The following is a 16,233-nucleotide window of genomic DNA, read 5'->3' as shown; positions in this document are numbered from 1 at the left end:
GATGGGCAAAGCACCAAATGAACTAAGACCTGACCTTTGCTTACCTCAGACCCAGGTCCTGAGAATTATTTATCCCCTTCTGATCTGAATGTAAGACAAAAGTAAGAAAAAAAGGGGGGGGGGGCAAATTGGAAAAAAAGAGAACAAAAGTAAAATAATAATAAAATATTAATTGGAAGTACTTTTTTTCACTTCTGCACCAAGAAACAAATATTAAATTTGTTCTATCTTTTAGCCAGACAGTATCAAAGTGAAGAATAACTTTTTAAAACCAAGGGAGAAAGGGGGTTTTATTGATCATCTCCCTTTCCAACTACTGCCTGCAAAGCCCAACTTAAAATTACTAAATCTAGGTCATCAGATCTTTCTGACTCTCAAATCAGAAAGAAAGTTTAAAGATTTACAAAGAAGAATATTGTTAAGGAAAAAGCCACTAGGACAAGTAAAATGTTTTCTGGGGCTTTGGTGGTAAAAACTAGAGGCAAAAACACTTCTTTTGAAAATGCTGTGCTCATGACCAATAAGAGACCCTTAAATTACCAGCGCTCTCCGAAATGTGCACCCACAGACAACGTGCACAAAGCGTTGGGTGACTTTTAGTACCACCTCATCTACTGAGGCAATGTCAACAACACTCTTTTTTATTAATACACAAGACATCTATCTATTCATTCAACAAATATTCATCAAACAGCTCCTCGTCTTCTTCCCTTTCCTACCTCCCAAATTTTAGAATCTCGTATCACCAGGGTTCCTTCAGGTTTACTTACCCTAAAGGATTTTAGGTTTTAAAATGAGCCTCAACATCTCTTCCCCCAACACATAAACACACACACACCTTCTTACCCTTCATCTAGGCAAATATCATTAAAGACAAATATACTGTGAATAACTACTAAAACTTTACCCAAAGGGAATGTATGAATTCCTAAATATGAATTAGTGGATTATGAAGTATTTTGGAAAAGGGATAGTAGCAAGTATATTCTGTTCTCAACAAATACCATCCACCCACATACACACATCCTCCATCACACACAAATATACACACCCACATTGTTTGAGTTGTTAGAAGAGTAGAGATTAAAACCCTAGAGATTAACGTGGAAAGATTGTCTGCTTCTTAAAATTTGCCAAACTTGCTTCTATAATAATGTTAGTATCTAATTTGCAGGGACAGTATGGGAAAAAAAGAATACTCTCTTCACAATATAAAAAAGATTTAAATGTTCCATTTTATCTGTCTAACTGAAAAACAGAACTGAATTATTCATTATTAATCATTATTAATACAGTGGTCACCATCATCATCATCACTATCTCTAAAGAGGGCAGGAAGAGGCATCATTTAGTTTACACAATTTTCCAGAACCATTTGCGTAGTCTGCTCATGGACTGACAATGTTGAATACTATTCATTTCTCCCCCTCTCCTGTTGACAAAATATTTTAGGTAGAACTGAAATTCACTGGCTGTACTTAAACAATCATAAAGATTAAAAAGAGACAGTGACTTTTCTTTTGGCTTTGCTTGCCTATATCTTTGGCCATATATCAAAAGCACTCAAGCACTCAATTTTGCCTTCATAATTCTTTAATAATGTGGCTTGTAGTATTGATTTCTGTAAACAGACCCTAGAGAGTCTAATAGATATTAGAGATTTTATGAATGATAAGTAGGTCCATTTAGACATGCCTTACAGAGTAATGAATGTCGATTTCCTTTGCCTTTGCACATTGTAGCATCTATTCTTTGCCTCATTAGGCTTTGCAATGAAATGGAGTTGAGTGACTAAAAGGTCAGGATCTAGTGTCTGACCACTAGGATGGGAACCTGATGCCATTGGTGACTGGCGATTTTGGAACTATTCATGTATCCACTCATTCAAAAATAGTTTTCATTCATGCAAAGATATTTAGTGTACCCACAATGAGCTAGGCACTTTCAGGTTCTTGTGGTTCAACAGAGAATAAAACGATACTGCTTGCCCTTATGGTGTTTATATTCTAACAGGAAGAAAGCACAAGAATAAACAATTGTTCTCATAAAGAAGTAAATAGCTATATATGGCAAGTTAGACTGTGCTAAGGATAATCGAGGAAGGAAAATATACAGCAGGGTAAGAAGGTGAGAAAGGTGAGGGATGTGGTTTTAAATAAGGTGGTTTGGGTAGGCTTCATTGAGAAGATGGCATTTAAACTTGAAGGGGGTAAAGGATGTAGCCATGTCTGGAGAATTCAAGGAACATTATGGAAGCCACTGCAGCTGGAAGAGAGTGAGCTAACGATAAAGCAGTAGGAGAGAAGTGAAAGAGATAAACGTTGTGCAGATCCTGGAGGGCCTTGGAGAACTTTGTAAGAGTTCTCCTCCAGGTAAATGTAGAGGGAGAACGATCATTCTAAGGCTCTGAACAGAGAAGTGACATAACATAATTTATTTAAAGTAAAGTTTTAAAAGGATTACTCTGGTTGCTGTGTGGAGTTAGACTGGGGTTGGGTGGGCAAGTGTAGTAGTTAGATTCAGTTGTCAACTTGGCCAGGTGAAGGTACCTAGTTCTGTTGCTGTGGACATGAGCCAATGGTATGTGAATCTCCTCTGTTGCTCATTACATCAGCAGTCGGCTAGGAGGCATGCCTGCTGCAATGAATGATGTTTGATTTAGTTGGCTGGTGCTTAAATGAGAGAGCTCAATGTAGCACAGCCCAAGCAGCTCAGCATACCTCATCTCAGCACTTGCAGCTCAGCCCAGGCCTTTGGAGATGCAGAAAGGAATCACCCAGGGAAAATTGTTGGAACCCAGAGGCCTAGAGAGAAGGCCAGCAGAGATCACCCTGTGCCTTCCCATGTAAGAAAGAACCTCAGTTGAAAGCTAGCTGCTTTTCCTCTGAAGAACTATACGTCAACTAAATAAATCCCCTTTTATTGAAAACTAATCCGTCTCTGGTGTGTTACATTCTGGCAGCTAGCAAACTAGAACAGTAAGATTGAAAACAAGGAAGCCTGCTAGGAGGCTATTGTGAAAAACTGAATAGACACCACGGTGATAGCAATAGGTGTGGTGAGACACGGTCTGATTCTGGATATATTTTGAAGGTAGAATGAAAAAGATTTCCTGAAATTGGATGTAGAGATTGAGAGGAAGAAAAGAATCATGAATGACTCAATCTGGCCTCAGTAGGCAGGTGATAGAATATCACTGCCATCAAATGAAATGGGGAGGCTATAGATGGAGCAGTTTTGGGAGGGCTATGAATTCAGTTTTGGACATATCACATTGAAGGTCTTTGTTTAGTTTTGCTAAAACTGCCAGAATGCAACACACCAGAAATGGAATTTGCTTTTATAAAGGGGATTTATTAAAGTACAAGTTACAATTCTAAGGCTATAAGAATGTCCAAATTAAGGCACCAAAAAGAGGATAACTTCTCAGAAGAAAGGTAGCATCCAGTTTCTTCTGTCACATTGGAAGGCACATGGCAACGTCTGTTGGCCCTCTTGGGTTGGTTTCAAAGTGGCTCTCTCAGGCCCTATGGGTCCTTTTGCTTCTCCCAAGGGGTTTTCCAAATGTCTGTGTCTAGGCATCTGTTCTCTCTATTGGCTCTGAGTACTCTCTCTCCATCAGCTGTTTTGGTTTTTTTTCTGTATACTGTATGGAGGAGTCACTATTCATTATTTTTCCATTAAATATCCATTATTGCAGCACCATTTGTTGAATTTTTGTTTTTTATTAGGGGGTACATAATAGTCTCAAATCAGTAAAGTCTCCAAGTGAAGATGCAAGTAGATAGTTGGGTATACATGTCTAGAGTTTGAAAGGGAGGTCTAGATGGGAGATAATACAACTGGGAATCAGTGTCATCACCAGGACCTCACCAAAAGAGTGGGTATACATCAGTGAACTAGGCCATGAGGCACTAAATGTTAACAGATCAGACAGAGAAGGAGGGTTCACCAAAAAGATACGAAAAAGGAGTGACCAGTAAGATGGGAAGGAAACCAGGACAACATGGTGTTATGAAAGCCAAATAAAGAAAACATAAGAAGCAGAAAAGAGTGAACAATTCCAAATGTGGATGAAAATTCAATTAAAATGAGGAATGAGACTTGACCATTGGATTTAGCAACATGAAGATTATTGGTGGCCTTGATAAGAGCAATTTAGGTGAAGTGGTGGGGAGTGATAGACTAATTGGAATTGGTTTAAGAGAGAAAAAGACAAGAATAATTGGAAATAGTGAGTGTTAATAACTATTTTGAAGAGTTCCTGGTAAAGGGATGTAAAGAAATAGGGCTGTTTTGTTTTGTTTTTTAAAAACAGAGGAAAAAAATGCAGTATTCTTGTGTGCTGATGAGAACTTCCCAGTCAAGAGTAAAAGCTTATATTGTAGGAGAGAGGAGAAATGCTAGAGCAATGTCCTTGAATGAGTAAGAGGGGGTTGGATGTAGAACACAATTGGATTAGATTTTTTTGGCTTTAAATAAGATTATGGATAGTGTACTTAAGGAAACCAGGGAGAAAGCAGAAAATGTTGGGTAGAAATACCGATAGGTGGATAAATGTGAGAATGGTAATCAATGAAAGAAATCTCTGAGTGCTTCGATCCTTAGTGAAATAAACAAGGTCATTCTTTGACAGTGAGTATGGGGAAGACAATGTTGGGGGTTGAGGAGAGAAAAGGTTTGAAGTAATTGTCTAGGATTGCATGAAAGTGAACACACTAGGAAAACACGTAAGAGTTCCAAGCTGCATTAAAGGGAACACTTGAGGTTCACGGACATGAATTGAAAGAGATGGTCAAGAGAGTTAAAAGTGTATACAAGGGAGTGATTATAATATTTCTACAAAATGTAAGCAGTAAGCAGGAGAGAACAGCAAGAAGGTGAGAAATAATGAAAAAGTGGTGAAAATCAATCAATGGATTTGAGGCCCTAGTGGGATTAAAGAATTGTTAAAATTGGAGTGAGATTGAAAGAGAGGAGGCAATTGAAATTACATAGCAATTGCAGGTATGGCTACAACAACGTCTAGTTTGTGCCCATGGGAATGAGCAGCCTAGTTAGAATGGAAGAGGAGATCGCTGGAGGAGAAAACTTCAAGGAATGAGAGTGTAGCTATTAGAAGGATTACATAGATTCAAATAACCAAGAATTATGACAGGAGTAGCATTAGATAGTTCCAGTTAGGCCAGAGCTAAAATGATGGGAAAATAAGATGAAATGCTCCAGGTATATGACGATGAAAAGAACAAGTAGCAGTGAGTAATATAATCTAATGGCATGAGAGCCAAGGAGAGAAATATTTGAAGAAGAAGGAGGAGGAGAAAGAGGAGGAATTGTAGCAGTAGTAGTCTCTGCTCTCTCCAGTAGTTTCTCCTTGCTTCCTGACCATTGTTTCTCAGCCTCCTGGGTTGGCTCTTTCACCTTTACCCTGACTTAAGTATCAGGGTTTCTCAAATTTTCCTGTATTTCATCTCATTCATTGCAATGGAATAAAATACCATCTAAGACATACCTTTCCTCTGAGATCCAAATGAATATATTCAGTTAGCTATCTAGTAGCTATCAGCTACAATTGGATGCCGCTCAGACATTTCAAACTTTCCATGTCTAAACTAGAACTCTAAATTTTCCCTCACAAAACTTCCCTGCCACCAACTCCAATCTTCCTCATTTCAGCAAGTAACACTGACATTAAACCTAGGAGTCAGCCTTGATTCTGCCTTATCTCTCAGCACCCATATCTAGATACTAAGTACTGCTGACATAATCTTCAAAATATATATTTAGACTGTCCATTTCTTTAGCGCTCCTCTGCTACCACCTTAAGCCAGGACCCATCACCTCTTTGCCACCTACTTACCTCCTGACTGGTTTCCCCACATCCACTCTTGCTTTCCACAAATCTGTATGCCAAATAGCACCCAAAAATGAACTTTTTAAATATAAATCAAGCCACGTCACTCCTTTGCTTAAAATATTCAAAATAATAGTTTCAAATGAAAATATAGAATTTATTTACAATCAAGGAATGATATAAATCCTAGATTCCATGAGAATAATTTGTTATATTAGACTACCTGAAAACCAAAGGTCTGTATAGCATAATATCAAGTTGGGAAAATGTTTTATTTACACGTCACCAATAGTAAATTCCTTTATTACAAATCAATTATTTTACAAGAAACTCACACGTTTTTGTTTCCTAGGCTGCTCCAGCAAACGCCATGATATGGGTTGGGTTAAACAATGGGAATTCATTAGCTTACACTTTTGAGCTGACAAAGTATCCAAATCAAGGTGTCCTCAAGGTAATGCTTTCTTCCCAAAGACGTGGGCTCCTTCATCAAAATATAAGGTACATGGCAGTGTCTGCTGGTCTTTCCCTTTTCTTCCGGATTTCATTCATTTCAACTTCTTGCTTCTGTGACTTTCTCTCTCTCTCTCTGTATTCATTCCATTCATAAATCACTTAAGTAATAGGATTAAGGCCCATCCTGACTGAGGTGGGGCACACCTTAACTGAAGCAGCCCCATCAAAATTCCTATCTGTAACAAGTTTACACCCGCAAGAATGGGTTAAATTTAAGCACATATTTTTCTGGGGTAAATACAGATATCTTCAAATCACCACAAAATACTATTCAAAAGAGAAATTTTGGACTTATGACAATTAAAATTGTTTCAAAATACCTTCAGTGGCTCCCATCATGCCTAGATGAACCCAGGTGCTTTTCCTATGGTCTAGATCCCGGACCCTGTATAATCTGGCCCTTGTCTACCACCCTGTACCACTCTTCTATACGACTAAACAAGAGCCACACTGTATAATTTCAATTTCTCAAACTATTAGTACTAGAGCCCCAAGCACTTTGCATCTGCTGTTCCATCTGCCAGGGACATCCTTCCCCTGACTCTGTATGGCTGACTCCTCAACACTCAGGTCTTAACCTAAATGTCATCTACTCAGAACTCCTTTTTCTCATTATACAAACCAAAGATGTTTCCAATTATTATTTCAGGCCCTAACTTGATATCTTCATATTATCATGTAATTCCTTTGTTTATTTTTTCTTTGACTCTTTTTTAGGGGAGAAGAGGGAAAGGAATGCTGGATCTTCCTCTAGAACATAAGGTCTTTGAGGGTGGGGAACCATATTTGTTTTGGTCATGTTTGTACCTATCTCCAGAGCCTGGCACATGGTAGTTACTCAAAAAATAGAGTGCCCATTTAGTTAATCAGCCAACCAGAAACACTTTGGAGAGAGAAAGGGAGAGTTATTAATAATTCTTCCAAGCCAAGAGGTATAAACCAGAAGAATATAAGAAAGGGTAAATATAATTCTCACTTTATCAATAAATACCCATTGAATATATATATGAATGACCATTGATAATGGAAAACTTAATGATACCATTAGAAAAAGAGTATGCTCAAAATAGACAAATACTAAACATTTGTTTTTAAAAGTTGTACCCTGATCTCCTCCTACCCTTCCTTTATGCTATTTCCTGTTCCTGCTATCCTTAAACAAGAGTGACAAGACTTCCAATTTACCTTTTGAGATGACCTTCAAATTTAATTCAGCCAGGTAATCTATAGGGAATGGCTCGAACTGTAATTCTTCCCAATTTCAATTATTGCCACTTTATTGCATTTGACTGAAAAATAATAACATATAATTAGTCCTCAAGAAAACAATCCTAACTTTTAAAGTGGAGCTTTGCCAAGGTAGAATTCAGAACTGAGTTAATGCTGCCAGTTTCTCTCTAAATTGAGGTAGCTAGATTAATGAGAATCAATTTATTTCCCACCACTTGACCAGAAGAGACTGCAAATCAGTAAAGATTTAGTCACATATCTGTTTATTAAATAATTCAGCCTTCTGGAATACCTTGGAGCTCCACCTATTTATCAAAGCTTTCACACATACATACACACACACACACACACACACACACACACACACACACACACACTGAATAAAAGGAAGCCTAAAGGAGTATTATTGTTGAACCCCATGATGTCCAAACATCTCAAAAGGACAGACAAATCTCATCCTGAATTCTTCTTGAAATAGTCTGAGCTTTGGAGTCAAATTAACCCAAGTTCACATCAGATTCAACCCAGTAACTACAGAGTTATTTGATTTCTTTTTACCTCAGTTTTCTAATATTTCCAAGTAAGGTTAATGATATCTAACTCATAGGGTTTTGTGGGGATTAAATGGGAATTAAATAGCCACTGGCCCTGTATATGGAATATATTAAATACTCAATAAATGTTAACTTCTTTCTTACTTTATCTCCCCACATCCACCCTCCATAGGAAACCAGCATGCATTTCCACAGGCTACTCAACCCAAAGTGTGCACTTTGATGTTGCGGGAGGAGGGATACAAGGAAAGAAGAGTGGAAGGGGTAAAGAAAGCAACAATTAATGATTTTTAGATGACATCACCTGGACTCACACACCTTCTCCCTTCTCAAGTGGGTTTGGGATGACCCATTCATTCTCCCTGTAGAACAGTTTTGCTTTCTTGGTACTACTGTCTGCTCTCCACTGACTTGTAAGAGTCTTTGCTTAGTGGCTGCAGCTTCCAAACAGTATATTCTGACAAGCCAACTTGATACAGGCATATTTCACAGTTTAACTTTACTCCCTCAAATAAGCCATTATACTTTTCAGCTTTTTTATTACCAAGTATTATTTACAAACAAAACCTGTTCTTATATTAAAGAGTTGAATAACTATTAGATAGGGTAAAATTCAGGGATGGGATACCAGCAATGGTATAAGAGCCAGGGGTGGGTTGTGGGTTTGGAAGGAGTGAGTGTGTAAGTGTAGTGAGAGTGCAAGTGTCTACTCCTGTGGCTTGGTAATACACAAGCCAGAATCTGAAGGTTGTTTTCAAGATCATAAAATATACACTACATTAAACCAGAAACTTTCAAAGGTCCAGCATCAGCAACTGTCAACAAGACTGTAGATGCTGCCCTTGCCACAACTCCTAAACTCACCATCACCATTACTTCACCATTACTGTTGACCTCACCGCTTTGACCACAAATTATATATAGAAATTATATATAGAAAAGGCTTTCAAAAGCCTTTAATTTTAAGCCCTTTAATTTTAAGTACCTTGGCCTACATGGAAGTAAGCACTATTGCTGAGCTGACACACCTCCCAACCTACATGAAAGTAGGCACTATTGCTGAACTGACACACCTCCCAACCTACATGAAAGTAGGCACTATTGCTGAACTGACACACCTCCCAACCTACATGAAAGTAGGCACTATTGCTGAACTGACACACCTCCCAATCTAGTCCAAGTCCAGGAGCCCAGAAGGCAGTTTGGGTATTGTAACTTTCTCTAGTCTCAAATTTACAGGTTGATAGTAGCATTGACTCTTCCCTCCCCTTCCCTCTTCTTCATTTGAAAGCCCCAGCCCTGCTAATCAAGAGACCCTTAAGAGGTGTCAATTGTATTTGTATATTCTCATGCAAATAGGATTTCCAAAAGATCCAGCCTTTTCCCCAGAACTCCTGAGGCAGGCATACAGCCTGGGATTTGCCTCCAGCACTCCTACTACCCAAAAACATCAGCTATAAAACTTTTAAACTCTACAAGGGACTCATGCTTTTAGATAAATGCCACAGTTTGAGACTTGTCAAATATCTTTGTAACGCCTCCTGATTTTTTCTTTTTTGTGCAAAATATGGATGTAATTAGTAATCAGTGTTTGAGGTTTCTCTTTGTCTATGTAAGGCTCCAGCTCAAAATATTTTAGTGTCTGTTCTTTCCTTCAGTAATGCTAAATGGAGCATCACAAATTCAGCTTTACGCACAATGCTTTTTTAAAAATAAATCCCAAAAGGATGTAATTATTTAAATTCAATTTAATACAGATTGTAGCTGCTTGAAAAAATGTAAAATAATTACAAAACTGTCAGTGATAATTTTGGCTGACAAACACAGCAAAATAAAATAGTATAAACCTGTATATAAATGCATTTAATGTAAACGAAGGATTTTCTATAACGATCATGTATATTTAGATTCCTGACGATTTACAGCTCCAGAGCCCCTCTTTCATAGAAATAAGTTAGGAACAGTAAGAGGTCAAAGGAACCATGGGTGGCACTTCATTTTTTCTTATAAGTGACAGCTCTGTGTCAGATCACCTGTGCAAATGGTATTAGGTTGATTCGTTTCAATTAGTGACTGCATTGATGCATTTCCCAGTGCTTCATCATGTCTTTCTTGACGTTCATCCTTCCCTTCTCACAGGCCTCTCAGGACCCCTGCAGAGTATGTGAACTCAAATCTCCAAATCATTCATATAACTGATAAGACGTTTTCGAAATTTTCTACACCTAGAATAATCATCTCCATGTTCATCCCACTCAGTAAGTAGGCAAAGGCAGCCCAACATCTGTAAGGAGGAATAACAAAATGGAAAGAGTTTTGACTTTGGCATCAGCTACCTCAATTCTAACTCTATCTCTACAACTTTTTCTATCTGTGATCTCTTTAAGCAAAGTATTAACACCTCTGAGTTTGTTTCCATCTTTAAAATAATGACATGTATTTTTCCTAGTGCTTCTGTGAATATTATATAGGTTAATCTTGAGTAAGACGTTGTTAAAGCTTCGGTTAAATGTTTTTACTTTTAGTCCAAGGTGCTATAAAATTAGCAGGGATGATAGCTATACTGAAATGAAGTGACAATCACATTGACCAAGTACATTTCCTCATTGTCAGATATGCTATCATTAAAAATGAATTAGTTTCCATTCCCCATGGGAAAGCTTAGATAAATTGTATGAGTCAAGGTTCTCTAGAGAAATGGTACCAACAGGAGATATCTGTAAATATGAGATTTATAAAAGTGTCTCATGCAACTAGGGGATGTAAAAGTACAAAATCTGTAGGGCAGGCTGTGAGATGGCAGCTCCAGTGAAGGTTCTCAACGCGTTTCCCAGCAGAGGCTGGCTGGCTGAAGCAGAAAGAGAGGTGCTCTCTTCTGAATTCTCCTTAAAAGCCTTTGGGTGATTAGATTAAGCGTAACTCATTGCACCAGACACTCCCCTTAGCGGACTGCAGATGTAATCAGCCATGGATGCAACCAACATGTTCATGATTTAAGTCCATGAAATGTCCTCACAGCAACAAACAGGCCAGTGCTTAGTTGGCAAGACAACTGGGCACCATCACCTAGTCACGCTGACACATGAACCTGACCACCACAGTTTACCACTTATCAACTTGGCAGCTATACACATCACTTTAGACCATACTTAATCTCTAAATAAAAAAACAAAAACAGATACATTTTTTTCTCACATAACGATATTCAACTGTCCTCCATACAACTGGAAATGCATTAAATCTCTCCAGAATAGGTATAAGTCCTTAGGTAATATTCACACTTAACCTTGATATCCTACAACTTAAATACTATAACTTGAATAATACAATTTATATCATATGATAAAGGGGATAACATAGAGAGGAAATGAAGATATTTGCTTTTTGTACAAATACAGATACTCATTCAAAGCAAGGAAAAAATATTCATACCATTATAGTCCTTGTTTTGGTAACTGGTCATGTGGTCATAGCCATATTTATCACCACCTGCTTCCACTACCCATTCCATGTTTCCTTCACCCTCAGCAAGCACCTCAGATGGCCATGGTTCTTTGCCTGGTGGGATGACCCACCAGGTGGGTTGTTGCAATTTTCCATTGACTTTAAATCTCAGGGCCTAAGAGATAGCCTAGAGTATCTCCTGTATTCCAGGAATACTCTTCTTTACCTCCATTGTGTAGTTGTAGTCCTATTTCCTCTTGATAGTTAGTGTTAATCACCCCAGACAATAAATTAATCCCCTTCTTTTCTGGTTGATCCAGGGGCATGAGTAGCCTCTGGTTCAATGGAATCATTGTTGTTTCTCCTGGTGAAAGCACTCCTTCTTCTGGAACTAAAACCTATAGACCAGTAGAGCTCAAGGTAGCAAGCACAAGAAGCAAAAATTTCCCTAGTGGATCACAAGGAGTAATAATGAACGGTACCACTCCCATTTCCATCCCTTGATTCCTGGACCCTTGAATCCTGACTATGGGAGAAACAGCACCATAGATTGGAAGCTGATTCAGAGCATACACAGCCTCCTGGAGAACACTGCCCCAGCCCTGCAAACTATTGCCACCTAATTTGCTCTGTAATTGGGTCTTCAAAAGGCCATTCCACTGTTTTATCAATCCAGCTGCTTCAGGATGTTGGGGAGCATGGTAAGACCAGAGAATTCCATGAGCATGTGCCCGTTCCTGCACTTCATTTGCTGAGAAGTGGGTTCCTTGATTAGAAGCAGTGCTGTGTAGAATACCATGATGGTAGATAAGACTTTCTGTAAATCCATGCCTGGTGATTTTGGCATAAGCACTGTATGCAAGGAAGGCAAACCCATTTCCAGAATATGTGTCTTTTCCAGTTAGAACAAATCACTGCCCCTTCCATGGTGGAAGTGGTCCAATGTAATCAATATGTGACCATGCAGCACACTGATCACTCAGGGAATGGGGCCATATTGGGGGCTGAGTGTGGGTCTCTGCTGCTGGCTCATTGGACACTCAGCAGGGACTGTAGCCAGGTTGGCCTTGGTGACTGGAAGTTCATGTTGCTAAGCCCATGTATAACCTCTATCTCTACCACCATGACCACTTTGTTCATGAGCCCATTGGGAAATGACAGGAGTTGCTGGGAAAAGAGGCTGACTGGTATCTACACAATGGGTCATCTTATCTGAAGTACCCCTCTGGTGAGAATTCACACGGGAAATAAACATCTTCGTGCTTTTTTACCCACTCAGAAAGTTCTATCCATGTACCTCTTTCCCAGACTTTTTGATCACCCATGTTCCAATCCTGCTCCTTCCAAAACCCCCGACCATCCAGTCAAACTATTAGCAAAAGCCCATGAGTTAGTATACAAATCACCAGGTACACTGCTTTAAGTTCTGCCCAATGAGAGGATTTCCCCTCACACTGTCCTTCAGTGACATCCTACAAAGGGGCTGCAGTGCCGTAGCTGTTCACTTTCAGGTGGTACCTGCATATCATGCAGAACCATCTACAAACTAGGCCTGAGTTTTCTCTTGCTCTGTCAACTTCTTGTAAGGAACACCCCAAGAGGCCATAGCTCTGGGCTGAGAAAGAAAAGGTAATGTGACAGGAGTGGGGGCTATGGGAATTTGGGCCACTTCCTCATATAACTTACTTGTGCCTTCAAGACCTGCTCTGGCCCTATCTTGTATATACCATTCTATTTTATGATGGAGTGCTACTGAGCATGCCCAACTTCATGGCTTGGTGGATCAGACAGCTCCCAGCCATGATAGGCAACTCAGATCTCATGGTAACTTGGTGAACTTTCCAGCTGAAAGAGAAACTCTGAATGTTATTGGCCTTCTTAAGCTGAGGTATTTTATCTGAATGCCTTAGTTTGGACATTTTTATAGCCCTGCCTTAATTTGGACATTTTCATGGCCTTAGAACAGTAAACTAGCAGCTTAAATTCCCTTTCTAAAAGCCATTCCATTTCTAGTATACTGCATTCTGGCAGCTTAACAAACTAAAACATATGCCAACAACAGCAATTATAAAAATGATGTCACAATCAGAAAAGAAGCTTATGTACATAAGAGTGTAATGGAAGAACCAAAGAGAATTATTGATGGCAATGAAATTGCAAAAGAAGGTGACGCTTTGTGGCCTCCCCTTGATAAGGTTGGCAGACAGAAATAGTATTTAGGAATGCAAAGGAGCTTGAAATTGTAATTGGAGATGAACACATTTCTTTTCCCATGCAAAAATAAGTTCTCAATAATGAAATCAGTCAAAGGCTTCCGACGTCCTTTGAGTATTTTACTATTTTGTTCAGGACCTGAAATGTTTGATTTTCAGCCTTATTAGATTACATTTCAAGATTAAACCAATCTAAAGTGTCAGTTTTAAAGCTGTCTGTATATTTAATTAAGTCAGGGAGTATTTATTTTTCATTTACAATACTGGGATTTTTTTTTTTTTTTTTTTTTTTTGCATAGGCAGGCACCAGAAAGGTCTCCAGCATGACAGGCGAGAACTTTACCTGCTAAGCCACCATGGCCTGCCCTGAATTTGTTTTCATATGCAAACTAAAAATAAGAAAACACATAAACAGCCTAAAAAATATTCTCACTTGGATCCAAGTATGTTGACCAGTCTCCTACATGTTAAATTTTATAAATAAAAGCCACCTCTCTTTGAAATTTTGCTATAATAAAACATAACAAAACTTTAGAAAAAATTAAGGTTCCTAAAGTTTTATTAAGAGAGGACCACTTAGCTTTGACATTTATGTACCTTTATTCTGTTCGAAATATTATAGGAAAGACTTGTATTTTTAAAACAGTCTGAATTGCTTATCTATTGTTGTGTAACCCCCAAATTTAACAGCAAACGTTTATTATTTCAAAGTTTATTTGAGTCAGGAATCCTATAAAAGCTTCTTTGTAGACATCTGGCTCAAGGTCTCTTATGAGGTTACAGTCCAATTGTAGGTTGAGATTGTGCTCTCATCTGAAGGCTTGATGGAGACAGGACTGAAGGGAAGCTGCTTCCAGGCTCACTCACATGATTGTTAGGAGGCCTTGGTGACTCACCATGAGGGCCTCTCCACTCAATTCAATCACTCCAGGGGAGAGAATTACATGAGGGTATGACTAGCAGGAGGTGGCAATCTTTTGGAAGCTGCCTACCATGTAGTCATTGAAGCAATCACCCATGTCTGAAAGGCAAGAGTTGATGACTGTTCTGTGATAGTGGCCACTTTGTTGCATCCCTGGACTGCCAGGTCAGGGCTGTTCTTTCCTCCATTCTCGTATTTGAGAGGAACTGGAAATCCATCCCTCCTTAGGAGAGTTTATAGCACCACAGCACTTTTATCTATGTTTAGTCAATACATACTTACGCTTCATGTAATTTCATGATGTGACTTCGTGGAAAGTTAATAGAGAACATGACCAAAAAAAAACCTTCATCACTGCTACATCTGTGTAAATTCTACCCTTACACAAGCTATTGCAGTGTAGTTAGAACTTTTGCATTCCCTGGATTATCCTGGTATTTATGAGTCTTCCAACCTAAGCATGACTATTTCTATAAACATTAATTCAGTCTTTGGGAAAGATTTTCAGATCACGATGGGATAGTCTAATGTATTAAATTTGGAGATTTTACTCTTGGAGTTTATTAAATGTTTCTCTTGTGACCTGAAGGAGTTAATATGACACACATGGCCTCATTCGTAATGAGAGTAGCATTTGAACACTGACATTTCCGACTGAGATCTTGGTTAGCAGATTTTGAAAACAATGCATAAGCATATAATGACTTATCTTTATTTTGTGCCTGGAGAACTAAAAATCATTTTTATATACCACAACAATTCAAAGACAACTAACCAACAGAAACAGCAAAATATCTTTGCTTTGAATGCCAGAAAAGATATATTACTGTTGCTCATGAGAAACCAACAAATCACAGCAATAAAAACCAAGGAATCGGGTACGTGGATGGTTCATTGAGTGCATGGGTGGTTCAGTGGTAGAATGCTTACCTTCCATGAGGGAGACCTGGGTTGGATTCCTGGACCATGCCCCACATTCCCCTCGAACAAACAAACAAACAGGAACCATAATTTTCAGACAATATTTAATATTTAACAGAGTCCTGGGATTCTTCAGCAGTGCACCCAAGGACCTGCAGGGAGGTAAAGGGTAAGCCAACTAGACAAGGTTCTCAGCCCTCCGTACCTGGATTCCTCCTTTAATCAAGACATCTCTGCCTTAATCTGTTTTTTAGCTTAAAATTTCATGAAAAAAGTTGAGTTTTGAGAGTTCTTGCCTGCCATGCTGGAGACCTGGATTCAATTCCCAGTGCCTGACTAAGCAAAAAATATATATATATATTTTTTTTTTTTGGGGGGGGGTGGGGGGTGGGCCACGGTGGCTTAGCAAGTAGAGTTCTCGCCTGCTATGCTGGAGACCTTCCTGATGCCTGCCCATGGGAAAAAAAAAAATTTCAATGTTGTAAATGAAAAATAAATATTCCCTGACTTAATTAAATATACAGACAGTTTTAAAACTGACACTTTAGATTGGTTTAGTCTTGAAATGTAATGATGACT

At 38.7% G+C, this 16,233-nt stretch overlaps 1 pseudogene; it reads left to right on the top strand.

Annotated features, from left to right (window-relative positions):
* Positions 1-14,007, top strand: part of LOC143643851 (protein mago nashi homolog pseudogene) — a 47,123-nt pseudogene extending 33,116 nt beyond the window's left edge.
* The last annotated feature ends 2,226 nt before the right edge of the window (positions 14,008-16,233 follow it).

This window comes from Tamandua tetradactyla, chromosome 8, assembly GCF_023851605.1.
Source record: "Tamandua tetradactyla isolate mTamTet1 chromosome 8, mTamTet1.pri, whole genome shotgun sequence".
NCBI lineage: Eukaryota > Metazoa > Chordata > Mammalia > Pilosa > Myrmecophagidae > Tamandua > Tamandua tetradactyla.
The sequence above is the reverse complement of the archived record's forward strand: the minus strand, read 5'-3'. Positions and strand labels throughout refer to the sequence as shown.